This window comes from Emydura macquarii, unplaced genomic scaffold (genome assembly GCF_026122565.2).
Source record: "Emydura macquarii macquarii isolate MOO-44397 ecotype Brisbane River unplaced genomic scaffold, CSIRO-AGI_Emac_v2 contig_3624, whole genome shotgun sequence".
NCBI lineage: Eukaryota > Metazoa > Chordata > Testudines > Chelidae > Emydura > Emydura macquarii.
Genome location: NW_027133761.1, coordinates 4106 through 22880, shown reverse-complemented (window position 1 = coordinate 22880; position 18775 = coordinate 4106). Strand labels below are relative to the sequence as shown.

The 18775-nt window shown below is 44.4% G+C and overlaps 1 pseudogene; it reads right to left on the bottom strand.

The window, feature by feature from the left end:
- Positions 1–11656: 11656 nt before the first annotated feature.
- Positions 11657–14459, bottom strand: LOC137145761 (vitelline membrane outer layer protein 1 pseudogene; annotated as a pseudogene).
- Between the last annotated feature and the right edge of the window lie 4316 nt (positions 14460–18775).

Here is an 18775-nt window from a genome sequence, read left to right as displayed (position 1 = left end):
GTCAGCTAAGGATGGGAATTTTCGCCTTAGCAAGTTTAAGTTTCTGTCAGTGGAGGGCTGGTTCTTCCCTGTAGCAGGTTTAAGCATTACACCCAGGAAACTTCAGAGAGTGGGAAAGCAATGTTTGGGTATGACCCAAATGATTGTGCTTAGCTAAATGAGCCGTTGACCAGGTCTTGGACTAAGGCAAGTTCTAGCCGCCCTGATTCCACTGCAAGCCTTGTTGGCGCTAACCGGTGTGAGTCAATTGCAAGGGGGCTTGCCTGAACCTAGTGACCCAACGGACAGGCGGAGTGTTTTGCAGCCGAAGAGGCTATCCCTTTCCCCTTCAATTCATGAGCTTCCTTAGATCCGTTGTCCAAATGGACTCCTGTGACTTTGGAAGACCCCTTCTGTGTCTTGTCTCCTTTCCTAACCCCCTCCCGCTAAATAAGCGTTCCATCATCGGGTTCATTTCACCCCAGCTGTGTTGTGGGCTGAATTGAAGCGGTGTGGATCCCTCAATAAGCCATTCCTATGTATGTGTGTGAGTGTGTGTGATAAGGGGAACAGGACAATCCAGGCAAGTGTCAGGTCCCCCAAAGGGAACCCCAGTGTATTATCTAGTATGCATTAAGCTCCCTGAACTTGCAAGTTTCTAGCAAATTGGCATTCTTACACCAAGAATGACCTGGTCAGGCAATTCCCCCATGTGAAAACACTTGCTTTGGATAAGATAATGCATTTAAGAAAAGTGCTAGAGTCTCCAGAATCCTGAGGGCCCCAGTTATAAAATGCATTTTTGAATTAGTATAATAAAGCTTCAAAAAGTCAGAAACTTGAAATCTCAAAGCCTCCCAGTAAAAATTAAAACAGCAATGGAAGGAGGTTCGGGTCTAACATCTGTAAGACCCCTGTAAATGTTTGTCTCTGTCTCTGTCTATGCCTGTCAGCATGTGTGAGTGTGAATGAAGGTACCTGTGTCTCTGTAATTATTGTGTTAAGACTGTTTTCTTGAATGTTACATTGGTAATACTGTTTCCCTAAGTAAAGAACTATATTAAGGTTGTTACAGTGTTAATACTTTTCCTATTAATGCTATTTACTAGGTTTCTGTATTCCCAATAAGGGTGGCTTGTTGCCTTATCCCCTAGAAGGAAAATAGATCTTGTGATATTTGCTATTTGGGTAATATTAAAAATGTAAGGGGAGAACAGTAATCATGCCATCGTTGTTGTGAATACCGGGGGTGCACACCCAAGGAAACTTTGTCAGTTTCAACAGTGCAAGGAGTCTGTGTGGGGGGCTGTTGAAATCCCTATTTGTCAGTTTCAGCAGCACAAGCAAGAGTGCTTGCCTGTTGAATCCCCTACTTGTAAATTTCAACAATGCAGGAGCCTGCCTGCCTACTGAAAAACTTAAAACCAGGCTTAGTAACTGTCCCAGATCAAAAGCACATTAGAAATCCTCTGTGCAATTAACAAAGTATTCTTACAGCCCCAGGTAGCTGCACTGCCAGGGTTGTCACACTTGAATGAGTTTGGGAAAATGTCTTACGAATTGCCCCAGATGCTCCAATGATGTCCTCAAGGGGAGGAAAGGATCATTAAATTTCTAAAGGAAAAAAAAAAAAGGTTGGAAACCTATGGTAAAAGAAGGATGGAAGGTTCAGAAACCTATGGGTAAAAGATGGATGGATGGGTATGTGTGAAAGACAGTTTGTTGTGGTGGTCTGATCAAACGAAAGAAAAGCTAGGAAAAAGAGTAAAAGATTAACCCTATAAAAAAGCTGGAGGAAATGAAACAGTTAAAAGTTGTAAATTGTTATAGAAAAATAAATTCTTGGTTTCGTTGCAGCCATTCTGAAGGAAAATGGGCCCTTCTCCTAAAGGAATGGTCTGTAAATAAACCTGACTAAAGTGACTTAAATATGAATGATTTAGTTTAAATCATGACTAAGGAAAAAAAAAAAAAAAAAAAAAGGATTTCCATTGGAACTTAACTGCCTCCAAATGCATAAAAGGAAATGTAATTTGTGTACAAATGTGTATTCTAAGCAATAATTCGCCGCCCCCCCCAAGGGGTAGAAAAAGTGTTCTTTTATCTTTCAGGACAATGAAAAAAAAACTGGTACCAGTAAAACAGCCAGGAAACAAAACCGTGGATCTAGTGTTGCAACAAGGGTCGTGTTGTGTTTTATATTTTGTCTTGTTACTATTATTATTGTGTTTGGTATTGAAGGTACGGCATTAAGCAGAAAGGAATCAGGAAGCACTGTAAATCAATGAAGTTAGTAGGAAAAGAGATCCTGAAATTAAATGTTTTTGGTACCAATTAAAGAATGTGATTTTAAATTTCGAGTGCCTAAATTCACTAGTAGCCTTGTTACAAATTCTGATCATAGAGGCACCAAAGCCCTCACTTCCTAATTGCAAAAGGAACTGTTGGCACAGGTACCTCAAGTTCTAATTTGTGCAAGATCTGCAAGCAGTTTATGCTGCAGTTTTTCTGCCATCCCTAATCCGGCTACTACTTTGTCATGTTTTCCTGCAGCTACTATCTATTTTTACCATTGTGAAACTCTCCCAATCTGAGCAAGTTTGATGTTGTTGTTGTTGTCTGCCTTCACTTCCTACTACTCACAAGCAAATAACAAGCCTTTTTAAAATAGCAGGGTATGGTAGACAATGAATCTTAAAGTTTGCTTCACTTGTAAATTTCTGTAGAACCTAACCTGAATTCAATCACTGAGCTACTTATCTAATCGGAGGAGGCTGTCTTATCTCTTTACTTTTTGAGTTTTGCTACTAGAAGGAGGGTTTGCCCACCCCAACTCAATTCATCAGAGATCACATTACAGCAAGCAGTCTGTCCCCCCCCCCCCCCCCCCTGCTTTCGCTCCATGACTATAGCAGCCATCTAACTCTAGGCAAACTGAGTATGAAAGGCTTTTCCTTTCAGCCCTAATGCTCTGTAAACTTAGATTTAACCAGTTAAAGGTGATGTATACCTTTTATTCTTCTGTGAAACTAGTACTGCTTAAAATGAATTTGACTGTTTTACAAGAGTGCCTGTACATCCTAATTTGCAGAACCAGCTGCACTGCCAAACGGAATGGGCACAAGGTCATGGTTATTGTGCCTCAAAGTGTCAAATTAGGTATTTGCAAGAATTGCCCACCAGCAATCTATGGAGATAAAGTATGGAAGGTAAGCCCCTTACCAAAATTGGCCATAGGATCCTTTGGGTTATCCTGGGATATAAGTCAGTGGGCTGGGAGAGAGAAAACTATTGGATACCAGGGGCTGTAGTGCATGTAAACCCCACAAATGGGTCTGCCTAACCATACCTTCCTCCGTAGAACCATGCAACAGAACTGCCATAGTGGAAAAATGTATTTGGAATAATTTAGAAAAATGACACAAAAAGTCCTATACAAAGAGCGGTGTATTTGTGTAACATCATGAAAAAAATGAGAGTACTAGCAAACCCCTGTAAATAAATGCCAATGCAATGTAAGTGTTCTGTATACCACAAATCCAAGGGGACAGTACATCTCTCACTGCCAGTCTAACAAAGCTTACTGCATATCATGGGTATAATGTTTGTACTGGATGGTCCCCCACCTCTTCAGGGATAATGTCTATTATACTTCACTCATTGTTAATTGTTTTAGTTAAGTTGTATTTGGTTAAGTTAGCATATGTGCCATGTGCTATTAAATAAGAAATATACGCTAAGTTAGAAGCCACAAGGCCATAGGGTAAGCCCAGCAGACCCCTACACTGTTATATTGTAATATCTTGCATACCTTGCCCGTGCGACTCACTCTGTGACTCACACGAGCAAAGGGGGGATGTCGGATGTTATCATGATTTGATTTCATCGTGTGATTTCATGATTTTTGGTGGTTTGATTTTTTGATTTTGTGTCATCATGATTTGATTTGATCATGATTGAGTTGCCCCGAATTTTTCCTGTTCTCTTTTTCCTGAATCTTTCCCTATTGGCCTAGCGTCCCTTTGTGAACTTCACCCCCTCCATGGGGACCCTTTGTGAACTCGCAAATGGATTTACTTTGAATATGTGTTAATCATCATTGGTATGTTTTCAGTATGGGTAAAAGCATGTCCTTGTAAGCAAGCAGATGTGAGTAGCTGTTGCCAAGAAACTATTGACAGAATTTATACCTAGGTTTGGGTTACCCCTCATCCTGGACAGCGATAAAGAAACCCACTCCACAGAACAAGTCATTCAAAACCTATGTGCAGAAACCAGCTTAAAGTGGCCAAATGGCTTACCCATGGCTCTCATGTATCTTAGAAATACTGTCAACAGAAAACATGGACTATCTCCACATGAGATCCTTATGGCCAGATCCATGAGATGACCACTAGATTCACAAGGATTGGATCTGCACTTAACTGATGATGTGATACTGAACTATTGTAAATTATTAATGAAGTGTGTTAAGTCTATCTACTCACAGGTTCAAGAAGTCCTTCCAGCACCTGCAACGGAACTGTACCATTCCCTCCAATTTGGCAATTGTGTCTGTGTAAAAGTCCACCAACAACAGAATGTCTTGCAACCTCGGTGTAAAAAACCTTTTTTAGTGCTGCTAACCACTAACACTGTGGTGCAATGTTAAAGATACCTTAACTGGATTCATGCTTCACATTGTAAGCAGACTCTACCACCAAAAGAAGAAAACAACCAAGAAATCCAGCAGCTAACAGACATTTTTGTTTCACTGTGAAAGTTCAAAACCCCCCAAGAAGACTTTACATTCTAACTGCCTTGACTGCCTGTTAATCTTGTTTAATGTAATGCAACCTGAATATGTTCTAATGTTTTGCCTTATAATAATGTATAACCATGCATTATCCCAGTCTCTCCTCGAAGACCATGCCTGTAGTTTTGGGTATTATTGTCCAAGCAGACAACCGCCTCCCTTGCCTCCCCGTAGCATGCCCAGTGGATAAGGCATCGGACCAACCTGGAGCCTGGGCCTCCTGGACCAATGCCCCACTGGTCAGTGTGCGGGAAGGGTAGGTGCCTGGACCACTCTTTAGATGAGAGTGAGGGTGTGTGGAAGTACAATTTATAGCAGGACAAGTGCTTGAACCTGAACTACAGAAAATGGCTTTGTGGAACAGGCAAACCTAAGTGTGTTTAGCAAATGTTTTGTTTCAATTTTGTTGTAATTCCCCCCAGTAGTAATGGATAAGAGAGGCCACAGATGCTTATGCCCTTTCAAATCAAAGTCTTTTTTATGTTGTACTGGAAGTACAAAAGGGAGGATTGTGGAATCAAAGAAATAAGCATTACATTTATTAATAGAATGCTTGGCCTGAAACTGGTCATGGAAGGCCTGGCCTGAAGTTGTAGCCTGAAACTGAAATAAAAGGCCCAGGCTAAACCATTAACAGAATGCCTCAACTGAAATTAGGATAAAGATGTTAAAGTCACACAAGAGGTCTCTGAACCACACCCGAGAGGCAAGTCTCTGTTATGAGCCTTAATTGAAGTCTGAACAGACTTCACCTGTTTGATAAGTACCAGTACTTGTCCCTTTGTCTTACCGGCCCCACAGAGACTCACATCATTGTATACTCAAGTGACTCATTGGGCGTCTCTGGGAGGGCGTCTGGTGTGCCCACTATGCATTGTGATTGTCTACTTTTTTAAGTATAAACTGTGAATCCAATCCCACTATACGATCAACATGTAAATGAACCTAAGCAACCCCTATATAAGTCTTTTGTATCTGTTAACCAGTTGAAGTACATTTGCCCAGCATCCAGACATGCTGCTTGACTTCCCTATAGCCACCTGGGTTTTCCCTATGGCTATAGTATTCCCCATAGCTATGGTTATGTGACTGTGTGTGTGTCACAATAGGCTGGGGTCCATGCTGCAGAGCGTTGTCCATCCCGACCAGACCTACACCATTCCGGGCAGCACCATCTTCAATAATCTGTCTGGTCCCGGAACTCCTGGAGCTTGGGTGTAGGGATAGTCTGTCATTCGCCCTCTGGTCCCTGAACCAGGAGAAGGCCTTTGACAGGATGGACCACTGGTATTTCCTGGGCTCCCTGCAGGTGTTCGGCTTCAGGCCCCTCTTCATGGGTTTTCTCCAGGTGCTTTATGACTCTGTGGAGTGCCTGGTCAAGCTCAACTGGACACTAACCGAACCGCTCAGCTTCGGGCAAGGAATGCGTCAAGGCTGCCTGTTGTCAGGCCAGCTGTACGCTCTGGCCATTGAGCCCTTCCTTTGTCTCCTCGGCCGGAGGCTGACGGAGTTGGTGCTCCATGAGTGAGCTGAGTCTGGTCCTCTTGGTGTATGCTGACGACATACTCCTCGTGGTAACCTGGTGCGGCTGAGGCCTGCCTGGCAATCTACTCGGCAGATTCCTTCTCCTGGGTCAACTGGGTCAAGAACTCTGGCCTGATGGTAGGGCCGTGTGGTGGACGAGCTCCCTCCCACCCGCGCTTCAAGCCATCTTTTCTGCAACCCATCCCTCGCCATTGGAGAACTGGCAAGATTTGGAGGGCATGATGTTTGCTAGGCTGCGGAGATGGACAGGACTGCTCCAGTGCCTCTCCCTTCAGGGGAAGATACTGGTGCTCAACAAGCTAGTCCTGTCCATGCTCTGGCACTGGCTCAGGACCCTGAGCTTCCTGGCCCACCTCCAGAAGACAGTACTGGACTTCCTTTGGCCAGGACTTCACTGGGTCTCTGCGGGGATCCTGAGTCTTGTCTGGAGGAGGGAGGGCAGGGCCTGTGCTGTATGCACAGCCGGATCCACACCTTCCACCTTCAGGCCCTGCAGATGTGAGCTCTCCCCAGAAGCTGTGCAAACAAATCCGATGTAGACTCCTTGTTCTATTGTATGAGAGAGACAGAGGTAGAGAGAAGTGTTTATGAGAATGGTATAGTACTGTTTTCTGTGGTATAAGTGAACTCCATCTCGTTAGTTTCTTGAAGTGAGCTCTTTCCTGAAACTTGTACTATTGAACCTAATAATATCTTAATCAATTCTCTTTGTGTCAGTGAGGAATGTATGTGCAGGGCATAAAAAGACCCAACCTAAACTGTTCTAACAAGAGAAAGAGGAGTGAAGACATCAACTGCCATCCTAACCCTGAGGCCGAAAAATACCTATCAATGACCCTAAAGTGCAAATTAACGACCTTAAAGTACAGAAGGATCCACCCTGGGAACAAATAAAGTCTAGAATTAAGAGAAGAGTCATGCTTTCAATTAGCTGGTGACTAACAATGATGCTGAACCCAGAGGCAGCATGACATAGGCCCATAGACTTACATGATAGCCAGCAAGTATAAAAGATGTGTAAAAACATTGAAACTTTGGGTCTCATTCTGCAATTGTCATCTTGGAGCATCAGATTCACGTCTGACAGAGGCCTGGCTCCCTCCACGTGCCCAGCCTCATTGGCCACTAGGCTTGCTAGAGCAATGCATAAAAGGAATGGTATTTATATCACACCAGCTTGCAGAACTTTATGAATGTGTGTGTGAATGTGACTGCTTTTTGATTTTCTTACATGTATAACAAATGTGGCATATTGCCTTGTCTCCCTGAATAAGATCCTGCTAGTCTTTTCTAACAATAAAACAGAGACAGCCTTACAGTGCAGGTAGTGCAGCATGGAGCCACTTAGCGCACACCTTCCTCCCCTGCTTCTGAGGGCTCCGATATGACCGGCAGCTCCTTTATCTCCATCCGAGAGGCCTTCCGCGAGACCTCTCCGAGCTGCTGGTCTTCTACCAGGACCTCCTCCGGACCTGGAAGCTGGTCTCAGTCTCCAGGCCCCTTGTGGTCACCGAGGGGAAGGATCTCCTCGCGGAGCCCCGCTACACAACCCCCAACTCCATGTGCAGGTGGCGGAGATCCCCTTGGTGCGACGGAGGTTGGTCCTGGCAGAAGTCACCAAGATCAGAGATCTCTAATACCACCTGGGGGACTGGGTGGATTCCCAGGCGCTGACTCAGCACATGTGGTGCTCCACTATTCGAACCACCTGGCGCATACTCCAGGAGGTGAGGTCAGCCTTGCCTCCCGCTGCTCGGGTTTACCTCGATACTGTCTTGTGAGAGAGCACTTCCCTCCCCTATCTCAGTCCCAGCCCTCTAGCTCTTTCACTCGGGCCACGGCTCTGCGAGCCCCCCCAGCTGCCCTCTCCCATTGCACTGAGCCGACTGCACAACCTGCAGCTGGCCCTCTTTTGAACCGCGCCGAAGGACAATCTCTTTACTCTACCTTGACCCCATTGCCGCCGGGAATATCAGTTGGCATCTCTTTCATGGAGCCGTAAGCATGGGCGTCTACTTACCACAGTTCACCCCTCACCCCAACACCTGCTCCTTTTGTGGTGCGAAGAAACCCTGGTGCACATTTACCTCGAATGTGGCAGGATTAGCCCCTGTTCCGGCTCTTCCAGAACCTCCTGCCGAGATTCTGGCTGCACTTTTCCCCACACATATTTTTATACGCACACCCCATCAGTGGCTCCACAAAGTCGTGGGACCTCCTCATCAACCTCCTCCTAGTGCTGGCCAAAATGCCATCTACAAGACCAGGGAGAGGAGGTTGGCTGGAGGGGGGCACTCTTCCACTGTGGTGCCTACTTCCGTTCCTCTGTCCACTCATGCATCTGGGCAGAATTCCTCTGGGCAGCGTCCGCTGGCTCCCTTGACACCTTCAGGGAGCAGTGGGTGCTGTCTGCGGTTCTCTGATCAGTGTCCCATTCTGGTTCCTTTCGTTTGAGCCTGTGACCCCCACGCCTGCTCCTTTTTTCATTCTTTGTCCCAAGAAATTACTTGTGTCCTGGGACAAGTGACTCCTCCAATTCAGGGGGAGGGGCCTTTAGCAGTGGGCAGGCACATGCCCACCCACTTCCTGGATCACAAATAGTAATGCCCTTTTGCAGTCATCTGACTTGACTTTATCATAGAGGACTTAGGTTGGCTTAGCTACATCTCTCAGGAGGGTGTGAATTTTTCCACACCGTGAGCGACATAGCTAGGTCGATTTAGTTTTAGGTATAGACGTGCCCCTGTAAGAGACTGGCACAAAATGCTGTAGGAACATGTCTCCCTCTTGTTAAGCAGTGTGAAGGTCTTCTCCCTTCTAGGATTTTGAAGACAAATGATGTATAGCACCTGGTTTGTCAAAGCACCAAAGCTGAACCATGGTTCTCTCTCCCTGTTCTCTCTTTTTCAAAGTGAAACATAAGTTTTAAATTAAAAAATTATAGGAATATTCCTATTCAAATTGATTTATTTTATACATACTCTATAGTCTTCATGTATCTTTAAGGGAAAAGTGTATAGTTGGGAAATGTTTTGTAGAAAGCTTCATTTATTCTTTAAACATTTAGAAATGGTATAAGCTTTTTTAAGGTGTTTATTTGTAAACATTTGGTATTTCAATGCAAGCCTTAAATAATAATTGCCTGAGAAACACTGCTATATAAACAGGAAGGTAATTTGATCTTATCACTAGTTATCGATCTAAGCCATGAGTACAAAAATATTGTTATTAATTAATTATCTGGCAAGGCTTACACAACTCCTGACCAGTCCAGAAAATAAAGAATCATCTCTCCAAAGACTATTAAGAAGGAAGGACAATTACTTCTTCAATAAGTTATTTAAGTTTGAAAGACTATCCTGAAGAATGAATCAAGTTTAGACAGACTATTTTGAGAGCCACAAGACATTTATGTAAGTGTAGCCCCTCCTATCTACTAGCCCAGCATGAGAGAGTTCAAGATAGGGAAAGTCTGCCTTGTGACTTTTACACAGTTTTGGGAAACTGGGCCTGAGGTTCGACTGTGTGCTCTGTGTTGTATGTCAGTGTGTATTCACCTGAGCCAGGTCTACTCAGAACATCCCCCAGGAACAAGGTTTTATTCTGCAAGGAGACAGTATCAAAAGCTTGGCTAAAGTCAAGGTATATCACATCCACCACCTTCCCTACATCCACAGAGCCAGTCACCTCATCATAGAAAGCAATCAGGTTGGTCAGGCATGACTTTCCCTTGGTGAATCCATGTTGACAGTTCCTGATCACCTTCCTCTCTTCCAAGTGCCTTAACATGGATTCCTTAAGGACCTGCTCCATTATTTTTCCAGGGATTGAGGTGAGCCTGACCAGTCTGTAGTTCCCTGGATCCTCTTTCCTCCCTTTTTTGAAGATGGGCACTGTATTTGCTTTTCTCCAGTCCACAGGGACCTCCCCATGTTGCCATGAGCTTTCAAAGATAATAACCAATAGCTCTGAAATCACCTCAGCCAACTCCCTCAGCACCCTCGGGTGCACTGCATCTGGCCCCATGGACTTGTGTATGTCCAATCCTTCTAAATAGTCTTGGACCTGTTCCTTTAGCACTGCGGGATGTTCTCCTCCTTCCCATTCTGTGCCACCCAGTGAAGCAGTCTGGGAGCTGATCTTGTCTGTGAAGACAGAGGCAAAAAAGGCATCGAGTACCTCAGCTTTCTCCACATCCTCTGTCACTAGGTTGCCTCCCTCATTTTCTAAGGGGCCCACACTTTCCCTAATCTTCCTCTTGTTGGCAACGTACCTGTAGAAACCCTTCTTGTTCCCCTTCACGTCCCTTGCTAGCTGCAACTCCAATTGTGCCTTGGCCTTCCTGCACCTTCGATCTTCTGATATTAGTGGGTGCTATAACAAAGAAAAAGGAACCCTGATGCATGTGCTGTGGGACTGTCCAGCATCAGCTAGCTGTGAAAAGAGGTGGATAGAAGAATGAAAATAATGCTCAGCTTCAGCAGCCAAACCTCATCTGAAAATTATATCCAAAGATATTTACCTGCTAAGTCTGGTTTAACTACGCCACAAAAGCTTTGGTTCAATGATCACAAATTTTTAAAAATGGATGGGTAGGTTTATGCCAGAACACAGCAGTGGTATTTGGACATGACTGAGCATCGGTCAAAGACAGAATAGTTTATTGCCACACAGCTCAATTATATAAATTCAAAGAAATTTGGACCCTGTTTCTAGATACATTTGGATAAAAATATCGAGGCAGCTCAAATAATGCCACACTTCCATTCAATCTAAACCCTCTGATTTTTTCATTAACCGCCCACTCCCTAGGCCTATCCCTCCCACTGTCTATTCATGTATGCCTTCTCTTATTGTATTACGGTTACTCACACCCTGACATGTTATGTCTATGTTGTATTGCCTTGCATTGTTGTCTGGTCTTGCAGGTTCAACAAGTTGTAAAATCGTGGAATTGCATTATTTTATTGAGGATCCTGTGAAGTATGCCATTATTTGGAAACATGCACTGCTGTAAATCATTTACCCTTCTGTATATTTAATTGTCTATTTCTTTATGAAAATCAGTCACACAAATAAGATTTGGCCCCAGCCATTTCGTGGTTATCTGGACAATAAATTTTAATATTTTTTACAATAAAATCACTTGGTTCTCAAAACCTTGAAACACCCCTTTCTACCTAGTATATTCACGCCTCCCTTCTCGCCTTTTCATAGTCATTATGTCAGCTTCTGGAGTTTTACTCTCCTTCCACACGTCTCCCAATCTCCTTGCCTTCTGGCTCTCCCCACAATCCTGCCTCCCCACTTAACCTGCAGATGTGGGGATGGTACATGCTCACATGCCTGATTTGGGTCAATAAGACACAGACACCTTCCTGTTTAAGAGCAGTGCTAAGCTTTAATGGTGTTTCATGGGCAGCTGCTGGTGTTAGGGGATGGGCAGGGACAGGTGCTTGTTTAGGGGCAGCAGAAGAACTTCACATCATTGAGCGCTGTGTCATCCCCTCTGCCCTGGTATGGCTCCACCTTTCTCTGGATCCCACAAATGGCCCCAGAGCTGCAGTGATTGCTCCATGGGCCAAATTTGCCCCAGTGTATAGAAGTGCCTGCCATCCATGTCCCATCTGAGCATGTGAACTGGATGTTGTTGGCTGCCGTGTCATCGGCATCTCCCTGGGGCGATTCCACCCTCAGACAGAAGGACGTCAGGTTGCTCTTGTGGCACCTTTGGTTCCAAGTCTAGTGGCTTGTATTTAGCCTTAGAAACATCAGAAGTGTCAAGCCAGGTTTATCCTGGTTTTGCTGGAGAACTCCCTGGGGGTCTCAGGAGACACCCTTGGGTGCGAATTTGGGAATGTCTGTGTAGAACTTACCACTTCTTGTTGATATTGTGGAGTTACTATGAAATGTTACTCAGAAAAACTGCTCTGTCATAAATGCTTCTCTGTATGCGGATCCACCACTGCTGACAGGACATGCACCAGCTATTCTCCAGACTGAAGACCAAGCGGAGCCACATAATGTTAATGACAGGTAGTTGACCAGGCAAGAGTTATGCAGAAGAGTAACTGCATCCCAAGGCAAAAGATACTTCCTCCTCTGTCCAAAGGGAGAAGTTTTTTGGAGCAAGGGAAAGTTACCAAAGACACAAGAAAGAAAACAACAAGGTGACCAGGTGGGAAAAGATGGGAAAAGAGCCAGACAGGAAGAGGAAGCATAAGGCAGGAGAGAATAATATCAGAGGAGCTGGGGAAGGGAACTGCATGAGGGAGAAGTCATCCAGCATGCAACACCCTGCATGAGACAGGGGAACCCTGTCTTCCAGCCCTCCTGGACACAGATGCATCCCAAAGGAAGGGTGAACTGGGAAGTGAGAGACATTGTAGTCAGGATGTTATTGTTCTGTATGATCTGTACTCTTTTGGGCTTCGTATGCCTAAATAAAAGAACAATTTTGTTAGGCTCTGGTCAAAGTGGTTGAGTGTGTGTTCTGTGCTTCACAACTACTGTCTGCCTCTGGAGTAAATTCAATTGGGTGGAGATATGGAAGAGGGCATATTTAAACAATTGGTGTATCTTGGGGGGCAGCCCCACTCCTGGGAGCCTAGGATAGGTGTGGGGAGCATCCCAACTTCCATGAAGGAGTAGCAGACTGAGTCAATGTACAGGAAATATGCCAAAGAAACCACAGGAGCAACCAGTGCTGCAGCCTGCTGAGACCCAGAAAGGTTTAAAGCACAGGGAGATCAAGGCACACAGAGTCTTGGCTTCCCATCACAGCAGTCCAGAGGGTGGCTGAGAGGGGGCACCTGACTGGATCTGTGACACTTGGTGCTGAATCTTGTACCGAGACATCCTTCTCCCAAGCGCTCATTAGACAGTAGAGAGGACCTACAGGGTGAAATACTATCTCCCTTCACGTCTGTAGTAGAAAGAGAGAGCCTGAAACATGGAGTCTGCTACAAAGCCTGAGGCCTGAACTAAAGTGAGCAAAAGTCAGACCCTGCTGATATAAAGCAAAATTAGCGAGAGTCAGGCTATGAGCAGAAGTCAGGCACTGTTACAAAGGAGACACTTGCTTACAAGTTCACTGTGTGGTACATGAACTCGGCAAAAAACCACAGGCACTTCCAAGAAGTACAAGGCACAGTGTGTTCATTTATGCACATTCCAGAAGACGCTGGTAAGCCCCAACATAAAGGCCAGTCATAAACACAATACTGGGATATGCAACAGGAACACACCGAACCAAGTAAAACAAAGACAAGAGGACAGGATAGAATGATTGATAAAAATGTTTTGTTTGAATGAGCAGGTACAAGGGATAGGATTGGTAACTAGAAATGTCAGAAGGATAATAAGTAACTTGTTTGTATCAGTGTATAAAAGAGGGGTTACAGAGGAGGTGTCTCTGGCCTAGAGGGAAACGGAAAGTCCTGCCATTTACTGAGCCAGTCCATTGTCTCAGGCATACATGTATTAGTGTCTATGGGGTGCTAGTACTGTACTTTATCAGCAGTAAACTTGGCTGAGCACATTTGCCACTCAACTGAGTCAGTGGTCTTCTTGGACAGCTCAATCAAGGTCTGCTATCCCTGCTACCTGCCCACAGCAGGTGCAGCACACAGAGGGAACACACAAGCAGCCAACAACTGATAATGTCAATAGCAAAATCCCTATTCACTCCAGCAGGGCCAAGATTTTACTCAAAGAACATGAAGGACGTAGCTTAAAATCCCTTTCCCTATGCTAATTGCTGCAGCTTTCACACTGTGCTCTGGGTCTGGTATCATTTCACTGGTTCTCTCCAGTCCTCCACAGTAACTCACAGAGCGCACAAGATCTGAATTTTAACATGAAATAGCCATTTGTGTCTATCATAAAGAAACAGAAACAGAACAGCCATTGCCCTATTTTTATTTTCCTTTTATAGATTATCTCCAAAAAGAGGGAAAAGTCAGAGAAGAGACACTGTGCAAATGGCATCGTTCATGGTTATTCTCTCTGCGGTTGCAGAGTAAGAAGGAGAGAAACAAAAGAGCTACTCAAGGCCCCACAGTGGACTCGATGATGGAGCCGTCATTGCAGTACAGGCGAAAGCCATTCAAAGCCGTGTCATCACGTGCCACCCCAAGACCTTATAACCGCCACTCTCCTGGGAAGCTGGGAGACAGCTAAACAACCTGCCCCATATGTTCCCTGGATCCAGGCTGGGAAGAATGAGGAAGCTGCTCCTCCCCACAACCCCCACACTAGATTTTCACTCTTGCAGCAACACACATTCAAAGCCGCTAGAGAGGGGAGATATCCAGGCTGGCTTTAAATGAAGTGGTGATGGGATTTATTCCCTTACTCTACAGATTAACAGGTTGTTCTCTGGCAGGGAAACCCAAGGCCTACTCTACACTAGAATAGTTTTGCGGTTCCAGGGTTACTTGTCATGTCCTCCTTCAGCAGCCACAACCATAATGGCCAAAAAGTACTTATGCCGGTATAGCTCATTCCAGTTTGGTGAGCAAAATACACTATCCAGACAACAACACTTTTGACACACCTACTAGGACTTTTGCCAGCAGAGAAATATTTTCAAAAAATGAAAATAAATCACACCATTGGCAGGCACAGCAATGCCAGCAAAGCTTTCAAATGAAGATCTGTCCTCAGAATAAGTTTCAAGCCAACTTCCTTCACTAATTTTATTCTCAGCCCCAGATCTGTGGTCACAGATATTCCCTGCCCCCACCCTTTAGTAAACTGAGTGGCCCTGTATGCCGAAGGCTGGGCAGAGTGTGAGGAAGAGAGGATTTTTACAAAAACAACTAGGAACAGTCTAGAGCCAAGCACAGTTCTTGCTGGGATACTGATTGATGAGTGTAGGTCAGAGGGTCAGGAAGTGGCAAGGGGATAGGAGGAATTTTACCTTGAGATGCAAAAATGGAGTAACTATAGTCAAGCAACTAAAAATCAGCTTACAAAGCCCAGTGGTTTGAAGCGCCTACAAGGCAGGGAGCTTGCTACTACCATCTGTTGATGAACAAGGGAACGAGTGGCCAAGAGCTGCTTCAAAGCTGTTTACCCAGAGCTCCAGAGACACAGAAGCTGTACAGGGTAAGGAGGTCTCTGCCACCATAGATTGGTGAACAGGGAAAGTACAGCTACCGACAGTTCATTTATGTAAGTTTTCTACCCAGAAATCCTCCAAGTGACACTCTGGGGAGTCACCAGAACAATGCACAAACTGCAGATTGGTGTGTGAGTGGGACTGAGGTGCAGGTGGGAGGAGGGGATCCGACCTTGTGGCAAGGAGCATGATGCAGGTTTCCATGTGCATGGTCCCCCCTTGCCGAAAATGTTGGGAAGAGATAACACAGAGGTTGCTCTGCAACAAGAGGCAGTAGCGAGGTAGCTCTTTGCTGAACCTGCAGTGGACAGCAGCAGAGTTGAGTGAACACTGCTGAGGAGCCTGCTACTCAGCACCGAAAAAGCTAAAATCACTGTAGGCGGGTTGGGTGGTGGAGTCTCAAGACCACCCCAGGCAGCACTTCTTCTAGGGGTGGGATGCAGGCTGGCTAAGTGCTATCCTTGACTTTGGCACTACACTACCTATTGACACCAACCATGAATGGGGCTTAGTGGAGAGAAGAGAAGTGAGGTGTGAACGGGGCAGTTGCTTATCCGATATTCACACTGGGGGGTTGGGAACTGAGTTAAAGGGCTTCTGCCAAACATACCGTAGAGTGGCTAATTTCTTCATTTATAAGTATAGTTGGTGTGTTTTCCCAAGTTTATCCTGTGTCTTCTTGCACCGTAATGATTTTTTCTTTGTGTTATAGGCAAACTCAGTGCTTGCAAGGGAAGGAGTATTGCCTGTTAATGGCATGCAGGAGAGGTTTTTTCATTTTTTCCTGGTTTCTGGGTGGGGACACAATCTGCTGGTGTTTTTTAATTTAAAGAGGAACTTCTTAAACATCTGAACCCAAATCTTGTTGCCACTGACAAAACCTGTCAGAAAGGGCCCATATCTTATTATAGACAGGACTGCTGTCACCGACTCTTATTTAAGTGCCTCAACAATTCTCCTTCTTAGATTCTGTTTTCAATTCCTTATAACTATGAGAGAAAAAGAAATAGTGAATTTTTCAATTTTTCAATTTTTTCTTCTGTCATTGATTTTGAAAAAATATTTGTACTGTGTCCATGTGTTTCGACAGGTGTAGCTGAGAGAGAGAGACAGAGAGAGAAAGAATAGATTAGTTTGAAAGAAAGAATACAGTGTTGTAATGAAAGTTTTTGAATCAGAAAAAAAATGAAATTAAAGAAAAATGAAATAACAGAGGAAAAATAATATTGTAATTAAAGAATGCTAGAGAAGAGAGAGAAAGATATGAAATGATAGCTGTTCTGGAGCTGGGGGGTGAGTCTTGGGAGCAAACCACACTGGAAAAATCAGGAGTTGCTCTATAACTACAATACTGAATGCATTCTCCACCAATGTCACCTAACAATAAACTTTTTTGCCAACTAAAGATGATTTACAGTAAAAATGAGCAGAGCATAATACACATACTAGCTTTTAAAGTTTGCCTATAGAAATTATCCCAAACAGCTTTGCATTTTCCCACAAGTACCATCCTTTTAACTGTTTGAAAATGTAAGATTAACACAACTCCTTTACTCAATTCTCTTGCTAACATGAAAAACAACAGTGACCAGAGGTGCTTTGTAGATGTTTTCCTTTTTTTGGTTATGCGTGAAATAACATAACTGCTAAGGGGACATTTTATTTACAGCAGAACATGAAAGAACAGCCCTGCGACAATTGTAGTGAAATACCTAACTTTAACATTTTAACAAGTGCTCCAGTCTAAGTCAGGGCAGGCTGCAAAAGGAGAGCAGATTCTCCCCACGCTGGTGGGTGACACTGAAGCCCGGCTTCCCAACCAGCCACAAACTGCTTCTGATTACCCCACACTGGATATCAAGAAGCCAGTCCACAAATGCCCACAGCCCGCTTCACTGCAATTCAGCTCCAGGCTCCCAAATCAGCACTAGGTCCAGTAAAGAGACCAGTTACTAGAACTCTCTGCTCTTTACTAAAAAGGTTCCCTCTGACCCCAAGGGGTTAGCCACAGCACCAGATCAATATAAGTTTGGATCTTACCTAAAATACCACGCTAACAGCCACTCCTTTAGTGTCTAAACCAAAGGTTTATTGTAAAAAGAAAGAAATAAACCATGAGAGAAATGTTAAAGGGTTAAAATGAAACATAGATATACAAACGATTAAAAGTCCATTTACATCAGGTTTCTGGAAGAAATGTGGAGTTGCAGGCTTGTGTAGTTCTCTCTAGTTCACATCCAGTATCTGCATGGGTCTGAGTCCTTTGGTTCAGTTGCAGGATGAATTGGTCCAGAGATAGGTGTAGGTCTGCAGACTGGACAGGAACAAAGACAAAATGGTTTCTCTGGCTTGATCTTATAAATCCCCTCCTTCGGCCATGCGGCCCGTGGGCAGTCACAAGACCCAAAATGGAGTCCATAGTCACATGGGCCAGTCCTGGTGACTCCTCTGGTGTGCCTGGGGTCCATAGTCACATGGGACAGTCCTGATGCTTCATCAGGTAGGCTGCCTGCAATAGAGTCCAGGGTCAGGTAAGCAGGTTCTGGTGACTCAGTGGTGATGCTGGCTTCTCCCTCAGGGCCCCTTGCACCTGGAAATGCCTTAATGGGCCATTAAGCAGGCCATTGTTCTGCAGCCATCCTATCTGGGGTGTTGCCCAGGCAGAACAATTTGAAATACAGATATCTCAAATACATCTATAACTTCCATTTCAAATATCACACATGAACATACGTATTATCTTCTGACTTAGCACATTATAACCTTCCTAACAGTACCTGACATGGCATATTCCACATGGATTATTATGATTCTGCCATACTGATGTCACCCAATATACTAAATGCCCCCCCACTCAAGCCAGCCCGCATGACACAAACTATTTTAATTAGTTGAACGGACTTAATCCAGAAGGGCTTTACAATTTTACACTCAGAAAGCAGCGTATAGAAAGAAAGAGGTTATTTTTTTCTCATTTAAAGAAAGATGAACACAGGCCCATCCTTATCTTAAGAAACTGATAACAACCCCTCTGTTTATAGAATGCAGTCTTCCTGAACCATCCTTTGCTAACATGAAAAAGCAAGAGGTGGTTAATGATAGCAAATAAAGTATACAAGTTTAACATGAAAGACAACAGTAACAATGTGTGCTTCGCAGAGGACCCCTTTTAAAAAAGATGTTCTACTTTTTTTACAATTAAAAAATTAAAAAAGACAAAAGCCACAGACCCAGAGAACTGGGCATAGGGGATGAGAGAGAACCATCCTGCATTTCAGGGGGATATTGCTAACTGTCTGCAGTCTTGTCTAGTGTAGGCAGTTCTTTGTTGG